The 20,989-nt window shown below is 44.8% G+C and overlaps 1 protein-coding gene across 10 annotated transcripts in view; it reads right to left on the bottom strand.

Moving 5' to 3' along the window:
- Positions 1-20,989, bottom strand: part of numb (NUMB endocytic adaptor protein) — a 277,518-nt gene that overhangs the window by 216,755 nt on the left and 39,774 nt on the right. Inside the window, exon 1 of one of the 10 annotated variants that reach the window (XM_072487772.1) lies at positions 15,987-16,006. The exons of the other annotated variants lie outside the window; for them this stretch is intronic. The gene's annotated coding sequence lies outside the window, so the exon portion shown is untranslated. Of the gene's footprint in view, positions 1-15,986; positions 16,007-20,989 lie in introns of those variants that run through there. 10 annotated transcript variants of the gene reach the window in all.

Below are 20,989 nucleotides of genomic sequence, written 5' to 3'. Positions count from 1 at the left end.
TCATGGCCAATCCATCTAACCTGCACGTCTTTGGACTGTGGGAGGAAACCCACGCAGACACGGGGAGAACGTGCAGACTCCGCACAGACAGTGACACAGCAGGGAATCGAACCTGGGACTTCAAGAGGGTTCAATGCATTTCTCTCGTTAAGAAGCTTCGGCAGTCAGCAGTGTTGGTAGACTGGAGGAGAAGAATAGTGCTAAATCATTTTAAAAACGGACTTTGTTCCCAATTTATAGCAATGGTGCATCAAACCATGCATTTCCGTGGTGTGAATAAATGCACAAAATCATAAAGGGCTCCACCGAATTAAAGTAAACTTTGGCACATCTTGATGGTAGCACAGTTGCATTCCGATGTAAAAGTGCTTTAAAATGTAAATACCCAATGCTGGCAAAAGCCAATTTTACCTGCTTTCCACATCAACAATGCAACAACAAAATGAACCTCCTTACAAGACCACGCACTTGGGGTTCATGGCTGCTGGCTGAGGTTACCAATTCAGAAAGGCCCAATTAATCTTTTTCAAACAGCAAGAAGTCTCATATGTTTCCGGGTTACATGTTCGCCCCTTATTTACCTATCTAGCACTGTTCCTGGTATATGCCCATTGGAAACACAGCTGGCAGTTCATGTGACCCATGAAAATATGAGACTTCTTGCTGCTTGAAAAAGATTAATTGGGCCTTTCTGAATTGGTAACCTCAGCCAGCAGCAGTGAACCCCAAGTGTATGGTCTTGTAAGGAGGATTCATTTTGTTGTTGCATTGGTGATGTGGAAAGCAGGTAAAAGACAATTTGCCCCCTCAAGCCTGTGTCAGCTCTCTGCAAATGTAATTTTCATATTCCTGCTCCCCCATCCTTTCCCTGTAACCCTGCAATTCATTCCCCCTTTTAAAGCCACAATTGAATCTGCCTCTGTCACCCTTTCAGGCAATGCATTTCAAATCACAAAATAATACAGTACAGAAGTGGCTCTTCAACCCTACGATTCTGCAACGGTGCATGAAAAACACCTGACCTGCCTGCCTAATCCCATTTGCCAGCACTTGGCCCTATAGCCTTGAATGTTATGACGTGCCAAGTGCTCATCCAGGTACCTTTTAAAGGATGAGGCCACCCGCCTCTACCATCCTCCCAGGCAGTGCATTCCGGACCGTCACCACCCTCTGGGTAAAAAAGCTTTCCCTCAAATCCGCCCTAAACCTCCTGCCCCAACCTTGAACTTGTGACCCCTCATAACTGACTCTTCAACAAAAGGGAACAGCTGTTCCCTGTCCACCCAGTCCATGCCCTTCATAATGTTGTACACCTCAAACAGGTCACCCCTCAATCGTCTATACTCCTGCAAAAATAATCCAAACCTATCCAACCTCTCGTCATAACTTAAATATTCCATCCTAGACAACATCCTGGTGAATATCGTCAGAAACCCCTCCAGTGCAATCACATCCTTCCTATAAAGTGGCAACCAGAACTGCACAGTATTCCAGCTGTGGCCTCACCAAAGTTCTATACAACTCCAACAAAGACTTCCCTGCTTTTGTAATTTATACCTCGATTGATAAAGGCAAGTGTTCCAAAAGGCCACCCTATTAACCTGCCCTTCTGCCTTCAGAGATCGATGGACAAACAAGCCAAGTTCCCTTTGTTCCTCGGAACATCCCAGTGTCAGGCCATTCATTGAATACTTCCTCGTCACATTACCCCTTCCAAAGTGTATCACCTCACACTTTTCAGGGTTAAATCACATCAGCCACTTTTCTGCCCATTTGACTAGCCAGTCTATATCTTCCTGTAACCAAGTCACTCAACCTCACTGTTAACCACCCAGCCAATCTTTGAATCATCCCCAAATTTACCGATCCTACCCCCCACATAGTCATCTATGTTATTTATATAAATGACAAACAATAGGGGACCCAGCACAGATCCCTGTGGTACGCCACTGGACACTGGCTTCCAGTAGCAGCCGTCTGTCACCACCCGGTCTCCTCCAGCTAAGCCAATTTTTAATCCACCTTATCAAGTTATATGTATCCCATGTGCATTTGCCTTCTTTATAAGCCCCCCCAAGTGGGACCTTATCAAACACTTTGCTAAAACTACATCAACTGCACTACCCTCATCTGTGCACTCAACTACATGCTCAAAAAATGTAATCAAATTTGTTAGGCATGACCTCCCTCTGACAAAGCCATGCTGACTATCCATGACCAAATCTTTCCTCTCCATGTGGAGATAGATTCTCTCCTTCAGGATTTTCTCCAATAGTTTCCCTACCACTGACGGGAGACTCCTATCCCCTCTTCGCTCTCCTAATTGGCTTTCTTAAATCCATTCTGCACTTTCTGTATCCCACGAATGCCTCCACTAAATCCTAAACACTGGCTGCGTAAAAGCTTTCACGAATTTCACAATTAGTTATTCTGGCAATCATTTCAACTTCCAGTGCTGGCATGCAAGAGGAAGGTCGCACATTTTGGAGCTCCGGCCAGTATCCGCATTGAGTGCTCCTTTTGGCCTGTTTAATTGGGGGATATTTTGCAAAAAAACATTCTGGATTGGTATCACAAGTTCCCCGTATCGAATTCATGCCAAAAAGTAGGATGAAAGGAACCGAGAAAACCAAAGCAAATATTTCTTTGGCAGACTCAGGGCCTCACGTAACTCCTCGGTTGAAAAGATGGCGACGGCAGCGTCGCAGGTATCAGCATCCCCAGTCACACTGCCTTTCAGGTTTACAAAGTTATGAGTGGCATGGGGACTTCCGATGGCGGCCATGGAGTGAGCAGTCGCATTTTTGATGGTTCCCACTCAAGGTGGATATTTTTGGTCTTTTCCCTGCCTGAAGAGCATAGTATTTGAGGGTAAACGGTGCAGGCGTGCTTGGGGAAGGTAATATTCCTTTGGTATGGTTGGTGGATGAATCCGCGGACAGGGACTGGTGCAAGAAAGAAAGAGCAACGGGAGGAGAGTTTTTGCGGTGCGCCACAAGAAAAGATAGCGGAGGACAAGGGGGAGGGGGGGGGGGTGCTGCCTGCCCAGTGGTCGACGGAGCAGTTGGTAAGAGTTCCTGAAGAATGAATTTCGGCAACAGAGGAAAGAGGCCCTGGAAGTCCTAGATGATGGAAGTCCTAGATAGGTGATGGAATCGCTGCGATCTGGGATTGAGAGTGTTGAGCAGAGGCTGGAGTTCCAGGGCCAGACAATCAAGAAAGAGGAGATTATGGGGGAGCACGAGGAGCAGTTGGCCTCGTTGGTGGGAGTGATGTGGGCGAGCCAGAAGGGGCTGAGGGAGAAGATGGAGGATCTGGAGAATCACTCCAGGAGGCATCATCAGCACAACTGCCTCCATCTTTCTGATATCCCCTGAAATGAGAGTCCTCACTGTATGCAATTGGTGACAAATGTAATACTATTGGAACAGCAACGCTATCATTAAACTCTCCAAAAGAAAGTTCAATCGTCATTAAAATTCACTCTTTAAATCAAATTAGTATAAATAAAATAGCATCATGTGCTTTTGGCTGCAATCTAACTTTGTTCATTCGCAAAACTTAATTCGATAAAATTTAAAATCGATAAAATATTTGAAGGACCACAAAATATTTTATCAATTTTGTATTAAGCTAAATCCATAAGTATAGCTATACTTAAATGCAAGAAAGTATTTTTACATCCAGATGTACTATCTGGGCAGCATGGTAGCACAAGTGGATAGCACTGTGTCTTCACAGCGCCAGGGTCCCAGGTTCGATTCCTGTCACTGTGGAGTCTGCACGTTCTCCCAGTGTCTGTGTGGGTTTCTTCCGGGTGCTCCGGGGGCATAAAATTAAAATGACAAAAGAGGGGTGTTATAACCTGCCTACTTACCATTGGCTGGGGACTAATGACAATCCCACAATCCTGTGGGAGTATGAGCTTCCCCAATGAGGGGGGCGGAGAAACCATTAGTAAACTCCTAGTATAAATAAAGCTGGCCAGTTCAGGAACCAGCAGGAAGGAGTATGTAGCAAGTGAAGTTACTGCTACTGTTATTTATATATATATATATATATATATATATATATATATATTATATATATATATATATATGTTATTGTAAATAAATGTTATTACTTTGTATCCTTAAAACTCTTGCTGGATTCTTCATGGCCCTCACAAAAAGGGGACAGAAAATAATTCTTTACATAGGTACTTACAATGAGGAATTTTCTGCCATAAATTAGTGCTGATTCACAAGTTATTTTAGATGGATATCTATTACCTGAAAATTTTGTCTATTATACAATAGGTTTGGGGAAGAGCTAGAGAAAGTAATTAGGAAAAATACTGACACAAACATTAGTTGTAACCTTCCACGACTCCACAAAATAAATCCATGTGACTGATTCAGCAAATCTACTTTCGCAATAATGCCCCAAATACCTGCAGCATAATTTTCAAATTATTTAGTGACAATAGCTTGAACTGCCACTTCAAATTCAGGCTCAACATAGTCATTGCATCATGTTTGTGGAAAACTGAAGGAAAAATAATCACCCTGATCTTCTTCCAGATTTGCTGGAAAAAAAAGCATGTCTGATTTATGTGAGAATGAGGCTCAACCTAGCACGGTGACACTCATTGTCCAGTTTTACATGAACAATGGGCACCCAGGTGAGATGCTAAATGGTACCTGGTACTAGGAAAAGATTATTGCAGCATGAGTTAGTACATTGAAGAGAATAGTTTGGAACGCGGGGAGGTGGGGGGGTGGATGAGAAGAAAGTCGTTAATTATGACAAAGCACTTGCTACCTCTCCCAAGTTGGATTTAATCCTTCTGACAATGTCATCACAGAGGTGAGAAATAAAGGAGAATGAGCAATAGCAATAATCCATATTTCCCCAACAATTTATTCCGTTTGTAGCAGTACCTTGGCATCAACACACACAAGGCTTGGATCTAAATAAGCACCTATTAACTGGCTGGAAGCAAGCAATGGGGATGTTGGGACAAAGAATTTTAATTCATGATTATGTGTAACACACAGCACTCAAACTGAAATTGGAACAGGTTCAATTTTGACTTCAGAAGCAATTCAGCGAATCCTGAAACTCAACTTGAATCTGCACCAGGACAGGGAGATGTTAATAGAACAAATGCTGCATTCCATTACAGAACAGCTATTGTCCAGGAATACCTAAATTACACATTGAATATCTAGTCAGGAGTTGAAGCCTCAACGAGCTATTTCATTTTTTACATAAATTAGTAAACAGGTCAAAATTGTTATGCATTACCAGACTTTCATGCTTGCCTGTGACAGATTTGCATGTCTATGAATATCACTGCACTTGTTGACGAAGTACACAACTTAAATATTAAGTCTAAAATTATAGTTGAAGATACTACAAGTCTGAACTCCATAACCCATCGGGTTTAACAAAAGACGAGATTAGAAATGTAATTCTACAAATTAAGACTTTTTTTTTTAAGGGAGAGCTGATCTTATTCTTAGCAGTTTTAAAGCAGCTTCAGAACTCACATAATTGCAATTATAAAAAGTAGCTTTTTATAGAACCTTAGTTAGGCCACTTAGAACCTTAGTTAGGCCACACTTGGAGTAGAGTGTTCAATTCTGGTCGCCACACTACCAGAAGGATGTGGAGGCTTTAGAGAGGGTGCAGAAGAGATTTACCAGAATGTTGCCTGGTATGGAGGGCATTAGCTATGAGGAGCGGTTGAATAAACCCGGGTTGTTCTCACTGGAACGAAGGAGGTCGAGGGGCAACCTGATAGAGGTCTACAAAATTATGAGGGGCACAGACAGAGTGGATAGTTAGAGGCTTTTCCCTGGGGTAGAGGGGTCAATTACTAGGGGGCATAGGTTTAAGGTGAGAGGGGCAAGGTTTAGAGTAGATGTACGAGGCAAGTTTTTTTACGCAGAGGGTGCCTGGAACTCGCTACCGGAGGAGGTAGTGGAAGCAGGGACGATAGTGACATTTAAGGGGCATCTTGACAAATACATTAATAGGATGGGAATAGAGGGATACGGACCCAGGAAGTGTAGAAGATTGTAGTTTAGTCGGACAGCATGGTCGGCACGGGCTTGGAGGGCCGAAGGGCCTGTTCCTGTGCTGTACATTTCTTTGTTCTTTGTTGTTCTTTGTTCTCATTCTGGTTGTTGATAAATTAACGTATAACTGATTTAACACTTCTTGTCAAACGTATTTGGGATGGGAGGTGCACCACCCACGTGATTATGTAAGTGATCTAGAAACTCAAAGGCATGGACTAATAATTCGGAGGACAAGAGCTCAAATGAGGGGATAGTAGCTCAGTTCTCAAGATGGCTGGCATGCAGATCGTAATAACGGCAACAGTTTGGGTTTGATTCTCATTCCTGCGGAGGTAGACTTGGGAAGTGCCTCCCCACCCTGCCCGAGAGTGGAAGGCACCAGCAGAAAACTGCCAAGAAAACAGTTCAGAGGAAACATCAGCTGACAATAAGCCTAGGAGACTGCCTTCGAGCAGTACATAAATGGAATGGAAGGAGCTCAAGTCTCACTATGGCAGTTTGAGAATCTGACTTCAGTTAAAAACAAATAATACAGCCTTGCCTGAAAGTGGCAGTCTTCGGGGTATCAGACCTGCCAGATCTGTTCATACGTCCCTGATCGCCCGCCGTAGAATCCTGCTCGGCGGGCGGTCAGCAGCACCACCTAAAGCTGTAGACTGGCAGTCCAACCTATTGGAAATTTTCCAAATGAAGAAAATCAAATTCACCATCCGTGGGTCGGAAGATGGCTTCCACAAAACATGGGAGTCATTGACCCGGCTGTTCTGGGACCCGTTTGTGGCCAGCAACTAACTAGCCAGGGACAAAGATAAGGTAGCCAAGACGCAAAAGGAAAGAGGGGGAAGGGGGAAGACCCGGGGGGAAACAAGAAAGCGTAACCAAACCCAGTGGGAGAGAGAGGAGGGCTGCAGGGAAAAACAGCGGAGTAGAACCAGGAGGGAGAAAAGAGAGGGGAACACAAGCGGGAAAGGAAACACAGGGGAACACAACAGCCACAACAATTGTAGCAAGGCAGAAAGAAAACAAAACAAAAAGAAGAAACTGAAGTCTAAACACATCTAAATAAAAAAACAAAAACCATCCGAAATGTAAACCCACCTAGCAAATGTCTTATCATCCTGTGTGTATTTATACTGTGCTCTGTATGACAAATACCCAATAAAAACAACCAATACAGAAATAAAAAGAGACCATGAAGCTGTCGGTTTGCCGTAAAATCCCAACTTCAATTTGAAAAGTTACCATCCTTAACAAACATGACTATGATTTAGTGGCCATTACTGAAACATGGTTAAACGATGGTCACGACTGGGAGTTAAATATCCAAGGGTATCAAACTATTCGAAAGGACAGAGTGGATGGTAAGGGAGGTGGTGTAGCTCTGTTATTTAAGGATGACATCCGGGCAACAGTAAGGGATGACATCAGTGCTATGGAGGATAAGGTTGAATCCATTTGGGTGGAAACCAGGAAAAGGCAAAAAGGTCACTGATAGGAGTAGTCTATAGGCCACCAAATAGTAACATTATGGTGGGGCAGGCAATAAACAAAGAAATAACTGGTGCATGTAGAAATGGTACAGCAGTTATCATGGGGGATTTTAATCTACATGTCGATTGGTTTAACCAGGTCAGTCAAGGCAGCCTGGAGGAGGAGTTTATAGAATGTATCCGTGATAGTTTCCTCGAACAGTATGTAATGGAACCTACGAGGGAACAAGCGGTCCTAGATCTGGTCCTGTGTAATGAGACAGGATTGATCAATGATCTCATAGTTAGGGATCCTCTTGGAAGGAGCGATCACAATATGGTGGCATTTAAAATACAGATGGAGGGTGAGAAGGTAAAATCAAACACTCGTGCTTTGTGTTTAAACAAAGGAGATTACAATGGGATGAGAGAAGAACTAGCTAAAGTAGACTGGGAGCAAAGACTTTATGGTGAAACAATTGAGGAACAGTGGAGAAACTTCCAAGCGATTTTTCCACAGTGCTCAGCAAAGGTTTATACCAACAAAAAGGAAGGGCGGTAGAAAGAGGGAAAATCGACCATGGATATCTAAGGAAATAAGGGAGAGTATCAAATTGAAGGAAAAAGCATACAAAGTAGCAAAGATTAGTGGGAGACTAGAGGACTGGGAAATCTTTAGGGGGCAACAGAAAGGTACTAAAAAAGCTATAAAGAGTAAGATGGATTATGAGAGTAAACTTGCTCAGAATATAAAAACAGATAGTAAAAGTTTCTACAAATATATAAAACAAAAAAACAAAAAAAAGTGGTTAAGGTAAATATTGGTCCTATAGAGGATGAGAAGGGAGATTTAATAATGGGAGATGAGGAAATGGCTGAGGAACTGAACAGGTTTTTTTGGGGTCGGTCTTCACAGTGGAAGACACAAATAACATGCCAGTGACTGATGGAAATTAGGCTATGACAGGTGAGGACCTTGAGAGGATTGTTATCACAAAGGAGGTAGTGATGGGCAAGCTAATGAGGCTAAAGGTAGACAAGTCTCCTGGCCGTGATGGAATGCATCCCAGAGTGGTAAAAGAGATGGCTAGGGAAATTCCAAATGCACTAGTGATAATTTACCAAAATTCACTAGACTCTGGGGTGGTCCCGGCAGATTGGAAATTAGCAAACGTGACACCACTGTTTAAAAAAGGAGGTAGGCAGAAAGCGGGTAATTATAGGCCAGTGAGCTTGGGCGAAATTCTCCGGAAACGGCGCGATGTCCGCCGACTGGTGCCCAAAATGGCGCAAATCAGACGGGCATCGCGCCGCCCCAAAGGTGCGGAATGCTCCGCATCTTTGGGGGTGAGCCCCAACATTGAGGGGCTAGGCCCGCGCCGGACGAATATCCGCCCCACCAGCTGGCGGAAAAGGCCTTTGGTGCCCCGCCAGCTAGCGCGGAAATTACATCTCCGGGCGGCGCATGCGCGGGAGCGTCAGAGGCCGCTGACAGCTTCCCGCGCATGCGCAGTGGAGGGAGTCTCTTATGCCTCCGCCATGGTGGAGGCCGTGGCGGAGGCGGAAGGGAAAGAGTGCCCCCATGGCACAGGCTCGCCCGCGGATTGGTGGGCCCCGATCGCGGGCCAGGCCACCGTGGGGGCACCCCCGGGGCCAGATCGCCCTGCGCCCCCCCCCCCCAGGACCCCGGAGCCCGCCCGCGCCGCCTTGTCCCGCCGGTAAGGTAGGTGATTTAATTTACGCCGGCGGGATAGGCATTTTAGCGGCGCGTCTTCGGCCCATCCAGGCCGGAGAATCGAGCGGGGGGGCCCGCCAACCGGCGCGATTCCCGCCCCCGTCGAATCTCCGGTGCCGGAGACTTCGGCAAGCGGCGGGGGCGGGATTCACGCCAGCGCCCGACAATTCTCCGACCCGGCGGGGGATCGGAGAATTTCACCCGTTAACTTCGATAGTAGAGAAGATGCTGGAATCTATCATCAAGGAAGAAATAGCGAGGCATCTGGATGCAAATTGTCCCATTGGGCAGACGCAGCATGGGTTCAATAAGGGCAGGTCGTGCCTAACTAATTTAGTGGAATTTTTTGAGGACATTAACAGTGCGGTAGACAATGGGGAGCCAATGGATGTGGTATATCTGGATTTCCAGAAAGCCTTTGACAAGGTGCCACACAAAAGGTTGCTGCATAAGATAAAGATGCATGGCATTAAGGGGAAAATAGTAGCATGGATAGAGGATTGGTTAATTAATAGAAAGCAAAGGGTGGGGATTAATAAGCGATTTTCATTTCATAATGGGTGTTTGTCTGGTTGGCAATCAGTAGCTAGTGGTGTCCCTCAGGGATCAGTGTTGGGCCCACAACTGTTCACAATTTACATAGATGATTTGGAGTTGGGGACTAAGGGCAATGTGTCCAAGTTTGCAGACGACACTAAGATGAGTGGTAAAGCAAAAAGTGCAGAGGATACTGGAAGTCTGCAGAGGGATTTGGATAGGCTAAGTGAATGGGCTAGGGTCTGGCAGATGGAATACAATGTTGACAAATTTTGGTAGGAATAACAGCAAAAGGGATTATTATTTAAATGATACAATATTAAAACATGCTGCTGTGCAGAGAGACCTGGGTGTGCTAGTGCATGAGTCGCAAAAAAGTTGGTTTACAGGTGCAACAGGTGATTAAGAAGGCAAATGGAATTTTGTCCTTCATTGCTAGAGGGATGGAATTTAAGACTAGGGAGGTTATGCTGCAATTGTATAAGGTGAGGCCTGGAGTATTGTGTTCAGTTTTGGTCTCCTTACTTGAGAAAGGACGTACTGGCACTGGAGGGTGTGCAGAGAAGATTCACTAGGTTAATCCCAGAGCTGAAAGGGTTGGATTACGAGGAGAGGTTGAGTAGACTGGGACTGTACTCATTTGAATTTAGAAGGATGAGGGGGGGGATCTTATAGAAACATATAAAATTATGAAGGGAATAGAAAGGAAGATGCAGTCAGGTGGTTTCCACTGGCGGGTGAAAGCAGAACTAGGGGGCATAGCCTCAAAATAAGGGGAAGTAGATTTAGGACTGAGTTTAGGAGGAACTTCTTCACCCAAAGGGTTGTGAATCTATGGAATTCCTTGCCCAGTGAAGCAGTAGAGGCTCCTTCATTAAATGTTTTTAAGATAAAGATAGATAGTTTTTTGAAGAATAAAGGGATTAAGGGTTATGGTGTTCAGGCCGGAAAGTGGAGCTGAGTCCACAAAAGATCAGCCATGATCTCATTGAATGGTGGAGCAGGCTCGAGGGGCCAGATGGCCTACTCCTGCTTCACGTTCTTATGTTCTTATGGCTCCAGACCCATATCAAAGTGCTTCTCTCTTAACTGCCTTCCGGACCAGTCTGACAGACCTACCCGTGTAGCCTCCTCTAGCCCTGCAACCTTCCCAAATCTCTGCACTCTCTCCAGTTTTGGCCTCTTGCACAATTCCAATTTTAATCACTCAAGCTGCTGAGACCCTAATCTCGAAAATTCGACCTCAATCTTTCCACCTCTCTCTCTCCTGTTGAAAATGCTCAAAAACCTTTTGATCACCTTTTATGATGTCCTCCTTGACTGCACAATGTCACAAAATGTCAGTCTTTTTATTGGTATTCTTAAGAAAACAAAGACGGTTAATAAGTCAAAAATGCCCTGCATGAATTAGTTTTTACACTTCTGACTTGCTCAGATAAGGATGTGTATATTTTACTCCCACTGTTGTTTATGCATTCACTTCAATTACAGTCTTGCATCATTTAAGCAAGTGGTTTGCCTCCTCATCCTTCGAGATAGGGAATGGCAAGCCACAGCCATTTGAAAAGAAGGATTTGAGAATTTTAAAATGGAGGCAGTGTCAGACATGGAGATAGGGAGCGGGAGCCAGAGAAGGTCAGTAAGCAAAGAAATGATGGGTAAATGAGATTTGGAGCAAGTTATGAGGCAGGCAAAGATTTAGATGAGTTAGAAAGTTTATCTAGGGAGAAAGCGGAGAGATTGGCCAGGACAGCATTAGAATAGTCAACTCATCAGGGATTAGGAGAGAGTGGACAAAGAGAAACTATTCCAATTGACAAAAAGGTTGAAGACCACAGGATACCAATTTAAGGTGACTGACTGTGCTTTTAGTCATCCTTCAAATATTGTCTTCTTTGGTTCGGTGTCATTTTCTGTCTCATTACACTCCTGTACTTTGGGCCTTTTTTTAAAGGTGCTATCCAAATACAAAATCTCACTTCACTCAGCAGCAGTGCTATTTTCCGCTCTAGTTTTATATTCTTAATTTTATACTTTCTGGAAATATAAGGATTTGGATTGGATTAGATTTATTGTCAAGTGCACTGAGGTATTGAAAAGTATTGTTCTGCGTACATCCAGACAGATCGTTCCATACATGAAAGTAAACATAGGACAAACATAAATACACCATATAAATACATAGACATCAGGTGAGCATATGGAGTGTGGTGTTACTCAGCACAGAAGATGTGTGAAGAGATCAGTTCAGTCCAGAAGATGATCATTCAGGAGTCTGGTAACAGCGGGGAAGAAGCGGTTTTTGAACCTGTTAGTGCGCGTTCTCAGACTTTTGTACTTCCTGCCTGATGGAAGAGGTTGTAAGAGAGAATAAGCCGGGTGGGAAGAGTCTTTGATTATGCTGCCCATTTTCCCAAGGCAGTGGGAAGTGTAGATAGAGTCAATAGATGGGAGGTAGTTGTGTGTGATAGACTGGGCTGTGTTCACAACTCTTACGGTCTTGGGCCAAGCAGTTGCCATACCAGTCTGTGATGCAACCAGGTCGGATGCTTTCTATGGTGCATCTGTAGAAGTTGGTGTGGACATGCCAAATTTCCTGAGGAAGTTTCTTGATCATAATGTTGATGTGGATGGACCAGGACAGATTGTAGGTGATGTGCACACCGAGGAATTTGAAGCTGTCAACCATCTCCACCTCTGCACCATTGATGTAGACAGGAGTCTGTATGATACTTCACTTCCTGAAGGCAATGACCAGCTCCTTAGTTTTGCTGACCTGGAGGGAGAGATTGTCGTTACACCATACTCGGTTCTCTAGGGGCTGGTTTAGCACAGGGCTAAATCGCTGGCTTTGAAAGCAGACCAAGGCAGGCCAGCAGCATGGTTCAATTCCCGTACCAGCCTCCCCGAACAGGCGCCGGAATGTGGCGACTAGGGGCTTTTCACAGTAACTTCATTTGAAGCCTACTTGTGACAATAAGCGATTTTCATTTTCCATTTCTATCTCCCTCTGTATTCTGACTCATTGTTGTTCGAGACCCGACCCACTACCAGCGTGTCATCAGTAAACTTGTAGATGGAGTTGGAGCCAAATGTTGCCACAGTTGTGTGTATAGGGTGTATAGTAGGGTGCTACGTACGCCAGTATTGAGGACTATCCTGGAGGAGGTGTTGTTGTTTATCCTTACTGATTGCTGTCAATGGGTCAGGAAGTTAAGGATCCAATTTCAGAGTGAGGAGCCAAATCCAAGGTTTTGGAGCTTTGATATGAGCTTGGTTGTCATTATGGTTTTGAAGGCAATGAATAGGAGTCTGATGTAGGAGTCCTTGTTGTCAAGATACTCCAGGGATTAGTGTAGGGCCAGGGAGGTAGCGTCTGCTGTGGACCGGCTGTGGCGGTATGTGAATTGAAGTGGATCAAGGCATTCTGGGAGTATGGAGTTGGTGTCTCAGGACCAACCTCTCAAAGCACTTTATAATATTGATGTCAAGGCCACCAGGCGCTAGTCTGGCACCGGTATGATGCTGGTCTTTTTGAAGCAGGTAGGAACCTTGGAACGGAGTAGGGAAAGTTTGAAGATGCCCGCGGACACACCTGCCAGTTGGTCTGCGCAGGATCTGAGTGCAGGACCAGGGACACAGTCAGGACCTATTGCTTTCGGACGGTTCACTTTCAAGAAGGCCGATCTGATTTCGGAAGCTGTAACGGTAGATATGGACGTGTCAGGGGCTTCCGAGGCAGTTGACAATGTTTTGATGGTTTGTTGCTTGAACCGAGCATAGAATGCATTCGGTTCATCAGAGAGGGGTGCGCTGCTGCCGGAGATTCTACTCGGCTTTGCTTTGGAGCCCATTATGTTATTTAAGCCTTGCCACAACCGACATACTGGATGATAAGAAAACATATCGCAGGGTATCTCCAGAAAACTAATCCAAGAATTTACATGTGATAAATTTTCAAAAGAAAGAATCTTCTTTCCCAACATACAAATCAAAGCACTGCAATCTCCCATGGCTCCATTTATAATCGCTTCCATGTTGTTTGGAGTACTTTGAGCTTCTGAAATATGGGTCTCTTGAAAAAAATCAGGTGTGTGCATCACTTAGCCCCTAGGAATTAAGCAAAGGTATTCTGAGGTTGTCATGAATTTTGGAGGATTCACATTGTTGCTCTTATTAGCCTTAGTTTTATTAGATCTAATTCTGTCACCTTTGCTCACGAGTCGCCAGGTATCTTTCTGATACCGCCACGTGGTTCAAGTCCAAGTAATGATTAATAATGCAGCACACCGCTTAGTAAATGTTAAATCAACGATCATTTATTATATACAGCAATGAATACTTATACAATAATCCTACTTCTAGATTACTACCTACCACTAAAGGCCAATACTTAACTTTGGTGATGGCCCACCAGGTCAGGGAAACAAATGGTCTATCGAATTGGGTCTGGCCTGCGGGATTCAAAAAGGCTGGTACGAGTCGATAGTCTGGAGCACCTATCTGGTAGCGATCGCTGGAGTAAGACTTACTTGTTTTCTTTATTGAAGGGTCTCGAAGGTTGCGAGCAGGAGAAGAAAGGTTGATCTGAACTTGGCCCCTTTTCTTATAGTTCCCAGGGGCTTCCCGCCTCTCGGGGCGGACCTCGTACCTGGTTCCAAGTGATTGGACTTGGTCCCAATCACTTAGTTCGATATGCTCCAATAATGGGGCGATTCCTTGATCGGGGGGGGGGGGGGGGGTGGTCGTTTACCTTCCTTTGTGTCAGCCCCTGCTGGCGCCGAAAGTCTGGATTATGTTGCTAATGTGTAGCAATTGTTCCCGGGGATGGCTGCTTGATATGCAGATGGCTGGGTTGTTGTGATGTTGATGGCCGCAGGTATCGGTCTGGGCTGACTTCCCCAGAGGCGAATACACTGCTTTACCTGCAGCTGTCCGTTTGAGTCCTGTTGGCTGATTTTCCCATCAGCCTCTTTCATTCGCCATTTTAGATCGGGGTTTGACCATTCTAATCGGGAATCAGCCATTTTACGTGGCTACAACATATCAGGAGCTGGAACTGCCCCACCGGCAATGACATAGGAGCAGCTAACATTATAAAACAGTCACCAGAGCCACCTTCAGCCCTGGTGGCAATAGAGTGATATAAACATCACAACATGCCTCAGGAATTTCTTTATTTTAAATTCCTGTGCCGCCATCATTCCTTAACAAAGCAAGTTTAAAGTACATGAGGTAACAATGCAAATAGTATAGAGTCCAGGGCACTGCAGCCTGAGCACATGGCGGAGCCATTTAAAAATGCATATGGACTGTCAATAACAGAGTTTTTCAGACATATAAAACGATGTTTAAAGCAAACCAACACATTCAAACCAGTTTTCAATGTAAACACTGAACTTCAACCAATGTAAAACAAAAAGGATATTGTCTCTCCAACAGTCAAAAATTTCCAATGACCGGATGCACAATTCACAAGACTCAACAGTTAAAGAGATTTAAAGAAAAAAAAACTTTAAAGGAGTCTGGAAACAGCGGGGAAGCTGTTTTTAGGGCAGCACAGTTGCATAGGAGTTAGCACAATTGCTTCACAGCTCTAGGGTCCCAGGTTCGATTTCCGGCTGGGTCACTGTCTGTGCGGAGTCTGTGCGGAGTCTGCACGTTCTCCCCATGTCTGCGTGGGTTTCCTCCAGGTGCTCCGGTTTCCTCCCAGAGTCCAAAGATGTGCAGGTTAGGTGGATTGGCCATGCTAAATTGCCCTTGGGTGTCCAAAAAGGTTAAGAGGGGGTTACTGGGTTACGGGGATAGGGTAGTTACGTGGGCTTGGGTAGGGTGATCTTTGTAAGGGCCAGTGCAGACTCGATGGGCCGAATGGCCTCCTTCTGCACTTTAAATTCTAATTCTAAATTCTAAAATTCTAAAGTAACTGCCACATTACAAGAACTATGTAACAGGATTACAAGCTTAGAACATGGAGTAAATGACTATCAAGGCAAAGATGAAGCAAATGAACTAAAGACACCAATTTGATTCTGTGCCACACTTTACTACAAATTGGAAAAACAATTCAGATTGCAGAATCATTCAGGGAATTAGAATGGCTAGAGTGACAGTGAACAGGAAAAGGTTTCAATTGATGTACATATTAAACAAATGATATAATGGTTCAATACTTACAGTAACTGAAAGTTCACATTTCAGCTTGTGAAATTACTACGCAATTTTCAGTATGCTGAGCTATAAATTGTAACTGAAAGTAATTGCAATTGCAAATACTGTATGATGCAAACAACTTGCTGTCACGCCAATACAGGCATTCTGCCCAGTTGTTCACCCACATTTAAAATCTGGTCAGCTCTGCCTTTATACTTGCTAGTTGAAGATGAGTCTGGATTCAGTTGCAATGTCCTGAGTTAAGAAAGGGTGGAGCAAATCTGTCAATATTTGCCAGGTTTATCTATAAATAGATGCACTTTATCACTAACAGCACAAGCCACTGTTGTTATAATTAAGAAAAGCTTTGCGCAGGTGAAGGAGAAGCTTTGCGCAGATGAAGGAGACACAGCCTGAGTGAGTGACACATCCAGAGTGGGAATTGGAACTTGGTAATTTGGTGCAGTGAGGTAATCAGGAAAAGTAAGCGGTAAATCTAATTTTGCTGTTTTTCAGTTAAAAGTGCAGTGTGTAGCTTAGTGTCTGATGGCTGAAGCTGCCCCCACCCTAATTGCTGAGAAGCAGTTATCTGTCAGTAACCTGAAGCCTGCTGAGTGGCACAAGGGTGTACATTGTATTCTTCTGTTTGAAGCTTAAGTAGTGTGAGTCACCCTGGTTAGCTGAGGTCTGTATAAAAGACAGGCAGAAAGCGCACTCAGTAAGCTTTGCGCAAGTGAAGGAGACACATCCAGAGTAAATCAGACACATCCAGAGTGGGAATTGGAACTTGGTAATTCGGTGCAGAGTGGGAGAAGGTGCTTTTGCCCTTACATATTGTTCTCTTTCTTCTGGCCTGTAACTGTTAATCTACAGGGAGAGAACCAGAGATCATCCTGGGAAGTTAAGTGATTTTTATTTTTATTACAAAAAGGGGTGTGGGATGGGGTGTGGGTGGGAATCTGTTAAATTTGAGAAAAAAATAATTTAGCAAAAAAAAAATCTAATTGATTAGCTAGATAGTAGAGTAACTAAACCCGAGGGCAGAGATCGCTATTTAGCATTTAATTTTACAGTAAAAATCATCTGGCATCAGGGCCATATAGTTAATTGTAACTCAATCTAACAAGAATTCAAGTGTTTATTTAAATTAATTAATTAGTGCTTAAATGTCACTCAGCGGAGCGCAGTGCTCAACTGTGAGATGTGGCAGATCTGTGACACTTCCAGCATTCCGGTCGACTACATCTGCAGCAAGCGTAACCAATGGCAGCTTCTCACAGACCGCGTGGGTCGGTTGGAGGAGCAATTGGATGCACTTAGGAGCATGCAGGTAGCGGAAAGCGTCATAGATAGGAGTTATAGAGACGTGGTCACACCGAAGATGCAGGCAGAGAGATGGGTGACCACCAGAAGGAGCAGGCAGTCAGTGCAGGAATCCACTGTGGTTGTCCCCCTCTCGAACTGTTGGGGGGGAATAGCCTATCAGGTGAAAACAACAGCAGCCAGAGCAGTGGTACCACGGCTGGCTCTGATGTTCAGCAGGGAGGGTCAAAGTGCAGAAGAGCAATAGTCATAGGAGACTCTATAGTCAGGGCCATAGATAGGTGCTTCTGTGGACGTGAAAGAGACTCCAGGATGGAATGTTGCCTCCCTGGTGACAGGGTCCAAGATGTCTCTGAACGGGTAGCGGGCATCCTGAAGGGGGACGGCAAACAGGCAGAGGTCGTTGTACATATTGGTACTAACGACATAGGCAGGAAGGGGCATGAGGTCCTGCAGCAGGAGTTCAGGGAGCTAGGCAGAAAGTTAAAAGACAGGACCTCGAGGGTTGTAATCTCGGGATTACTCTCTGTGCCATGTGCCAGTGAGGCTAGAAATAGGAAGATAGAGCAGCTAAACACGTGGCTAAATAGCTGGTGTAGGAGGGAGGGTCTCCGTTATCTGGACCACTGGGAGCTCTTCCGGGGCAGATGTGACCTGTATAAGAAGGACGGGTTGCATCTAAGCTGGAGAGGCATAAATATCCTGAGACTAAGTGTCCTTGATACGCATGTCCCTGTCAGGCAGGGAAGAGATGGTCGAGTGAGGGAACCATGGCCGACAAGAGAGGTTGAAAGTCTTGTTAAGAGGAAGAAGGAAGCTTATGTAAGGCTGAGGAAACAAGGTTCAGACAGGGCACTGGAGGGATGCAAGATAGCCAGGAGGGAACTGAAGAAAGGGATTACGAGAGCTAAGAGAGGGCATGAAAAATCTTTGGCGGGTAGGATCAAGGAAAACCCCAAGGCCTTTTGCACATATGTGAGAAATATGAGAATGACTAGAGCGAGGGTAGGTCCGATCAAGGACAGTAGTGGGAGATTGTGTATTGAGTCTGAAGAGATAGGAGAGGTCTTGAACGAGTACTTTTCTTCTGTATTTACAAATGAGAGGGGCCATATTGTTGGAGAGGACAGTGTGAAACAGGCTGGTAAGCTCGAGGAGATACTTGTTAGGAAGGAAGATGTGTTGGGCATTTTGAAAAACTTGAGGATAGACAAGTCCCCCCGGCCTGACGGGACATATCCAAGGATTCTATGGGAAGCAAGAGATGAAATTGCAGAGCCGTTGACAATGATCTTTTCGTCCTCACTGACAACAGGGGTGGTACCAGGGGATTGGAGAGTGGCGAATGTCGTGCCCCTGTTCAAAAAAGGGAATAGGGATAACCCTGGGAATTACAGGCCAGTTAGTCTTACTTCGGTGGTAGGCAAAGTAATGGAAAGGGTACTGAAGGATAGGATTTCTGAGCATCTGGAAAGACACTGCTTGATTAGGGATAGTCAGCACGGATTGGTGAGGGGTAGGTCTTGCCTTACAAGTCTTATTGAATTCTTTGAGGATGTGACCAAGCATGTGGATGAAGGTAAAGCAGTGGATGTAGTGTACATGGATTTTAGTAAGGCATTTGATAAGGTTCCCCAGAAAGGCTTCTGCAGAAAGTAAGGAGGCATGGGATAGTGGGAAATTTGGCCAGTAGGATAACGAACTGGCTAACCGATAGAAGTCAGAGAGTGGTGGTGGATGGCAAATATTCAGCCTGGAGCCCAGTTACCAGTGGCGTATCGCAGGGATCAGTTCTGGGTCCTCTGCTGTTTGTGATTTTCATTAATGACTTGGATGAGGGAGTTGAAGGGTGGGTCAGTAAATTTGCAAACGATGCGAAGATTGGTGAAGTTGTGGATAGTGAGGAGGGCTGTTGTCAGCTGCAAAGAGACATAGATAGGATGCAGAGCTGGACTGAGGAAGTGGCAGATGGAGTTTAACCCTGAAAAGTGTGAGGTTGTCCATTTTGGAAGGACAAATATGAATGCAGAATGAATGCGGGAAGTGCAGCCAGGTTAGGGTGCTTGGTAATGGGGAGGAGCAGAGCGATCTTGGGGTCTATGTTCATAGATCTTTGAAAGTTGCCACTCAAGTGGATAGAGCTGTGAAGAAGGCCTATAGTGTGCAGGCATTCATTAGCAGAGGGATTGAATTTAAGAACCGTGAGGTGATGTTGCAGCTGTACTAAACATTGGTAAGGACACATTTGGACCTTCAAGCGGCTATTGGATAGGTACATGGATTACTGTAGAATGATGGGGTGTAGATTAATTTGTTCTTAATCTAGGACTAAGGTTCGGCACAACATTGTGGGCCGAAGGGCCTGTTCTGTGCTGTATTTTCTATGCTCTATGTTCTATGTTGCCTGGTATGGAGGGCATTAGCTATGAGGAGTGGTTGAAGAAACCTGGTTTGTTCTCACTGGAATGACAGAGGTCGAGGAGGGACCTGATAGAAGTCTACAAGATTATGAGGGGCATAGACAGAGAGGATAGTCAGAGACTTTTTCCCAGGGTAGAGGGGTCAATGTCAATTACTAGGGTGCATAGGTTTAAGGTGCGAGGGACAAGGTTTAAAGGAGATGTACGAGACAAGTTTTTTTTACACAGAGGGTGGTGGCAGCCTGCAACCCGCTGCTGAGGGAGGTAGTGGAAGCAGACACGATAGTGAATTTAAGGCATGTCTTGACAAATACATGAATAGGATGGAAATAGAGGGATATGGTCCCTAGAAGGATAGGGGCTTTTAGTTCAGACGGGCAGCATGATCGGTGCAGGCTTGGTGGGCCGTACTTTTCTTTGTTCTTTGATTTACCTACACCATTGACTTGCCTTCCAATATTCCAGAAACCATTACATATCTGCCTCCCTGATCTGCTCCAACCTTCCCCATCTCTGAAACTGAACTCTTTAATTAATTAAAATTGTTTCCCCCCCCGCCACCTCACCATGCTCTCGCATTGTCTCACTCCCAATACCGCCTTAACGTCCTCCACCGACTTTGACGTTCTCAATCATCTCCCTTGCCTCACAAAACGCTTGCCAAATTGTCTTTCAACTTCAGCCGCTTTTACCTCCGTCCGCTTATCCACTGTAATACGTAAAGCCCCACCCGACGAGCTTGCCTACACAAATCTTTGTTCCCAACGGACTCCACACCTTCCACAACTCCTCTAAACCGCTACCACTTGTACCCTTCTTTCCAGTATTCTTTGACATCTTCTTGCAAAAGGCTATCAAATGGGGTGTGTAATTCCCATCACCTGCGTATAATTAAACATAACCAATACTAATTAATTAGCATCTTCAGTAGATGAAGAGGAAAAAATACTTTCCTTGAAGCAAGTTAATACACCCTTCAAGGGAAGAATTATCAATGACTCGCCCAAGTTTTCTTTATATATCCAGTAAGTTAGCACCAATGTCTATAAATAAGTCACCGGAGTTAGACATTTACCAACATGTCAGAAGGCCATGCATTCAACTTCCATTCCAGGATCTTTGCACGCAAGCTGGGTTGACATTTCTGTACAGCCCTACCGGAGTGCTGTAGTGCCTTCTTTAACATGGTGTAAAAGGTGCCCAGGTGCTTTATTGAAGGGCATGAAGTTCTTACAAATGTTCTGATCAACATCTATCAACCAAATTATTTATCTCATTGTTTTT

Source organism: Scyliorhinus torazame, chromosome 2, assembly GCF_047496885.1.
Source record: "Scyliorhinus torazame isolate Kashiwa2021f chromosome 2, sScyTor2.1, whole genome shotgun sequence".
Taxonomy (NCBI): domain Eukaryota; kingdom Metazoa; phylum Chordata; class Chondrichthyes; order Carcharhiniformes; family Scyliorhinidae; genus Scyliorhinus; species Scyliorhinus torazame.
Note: the sequence above shows the minus strand (reverse complement) of the source record. Positions and strands in the feature narration are given on the sequence as shown.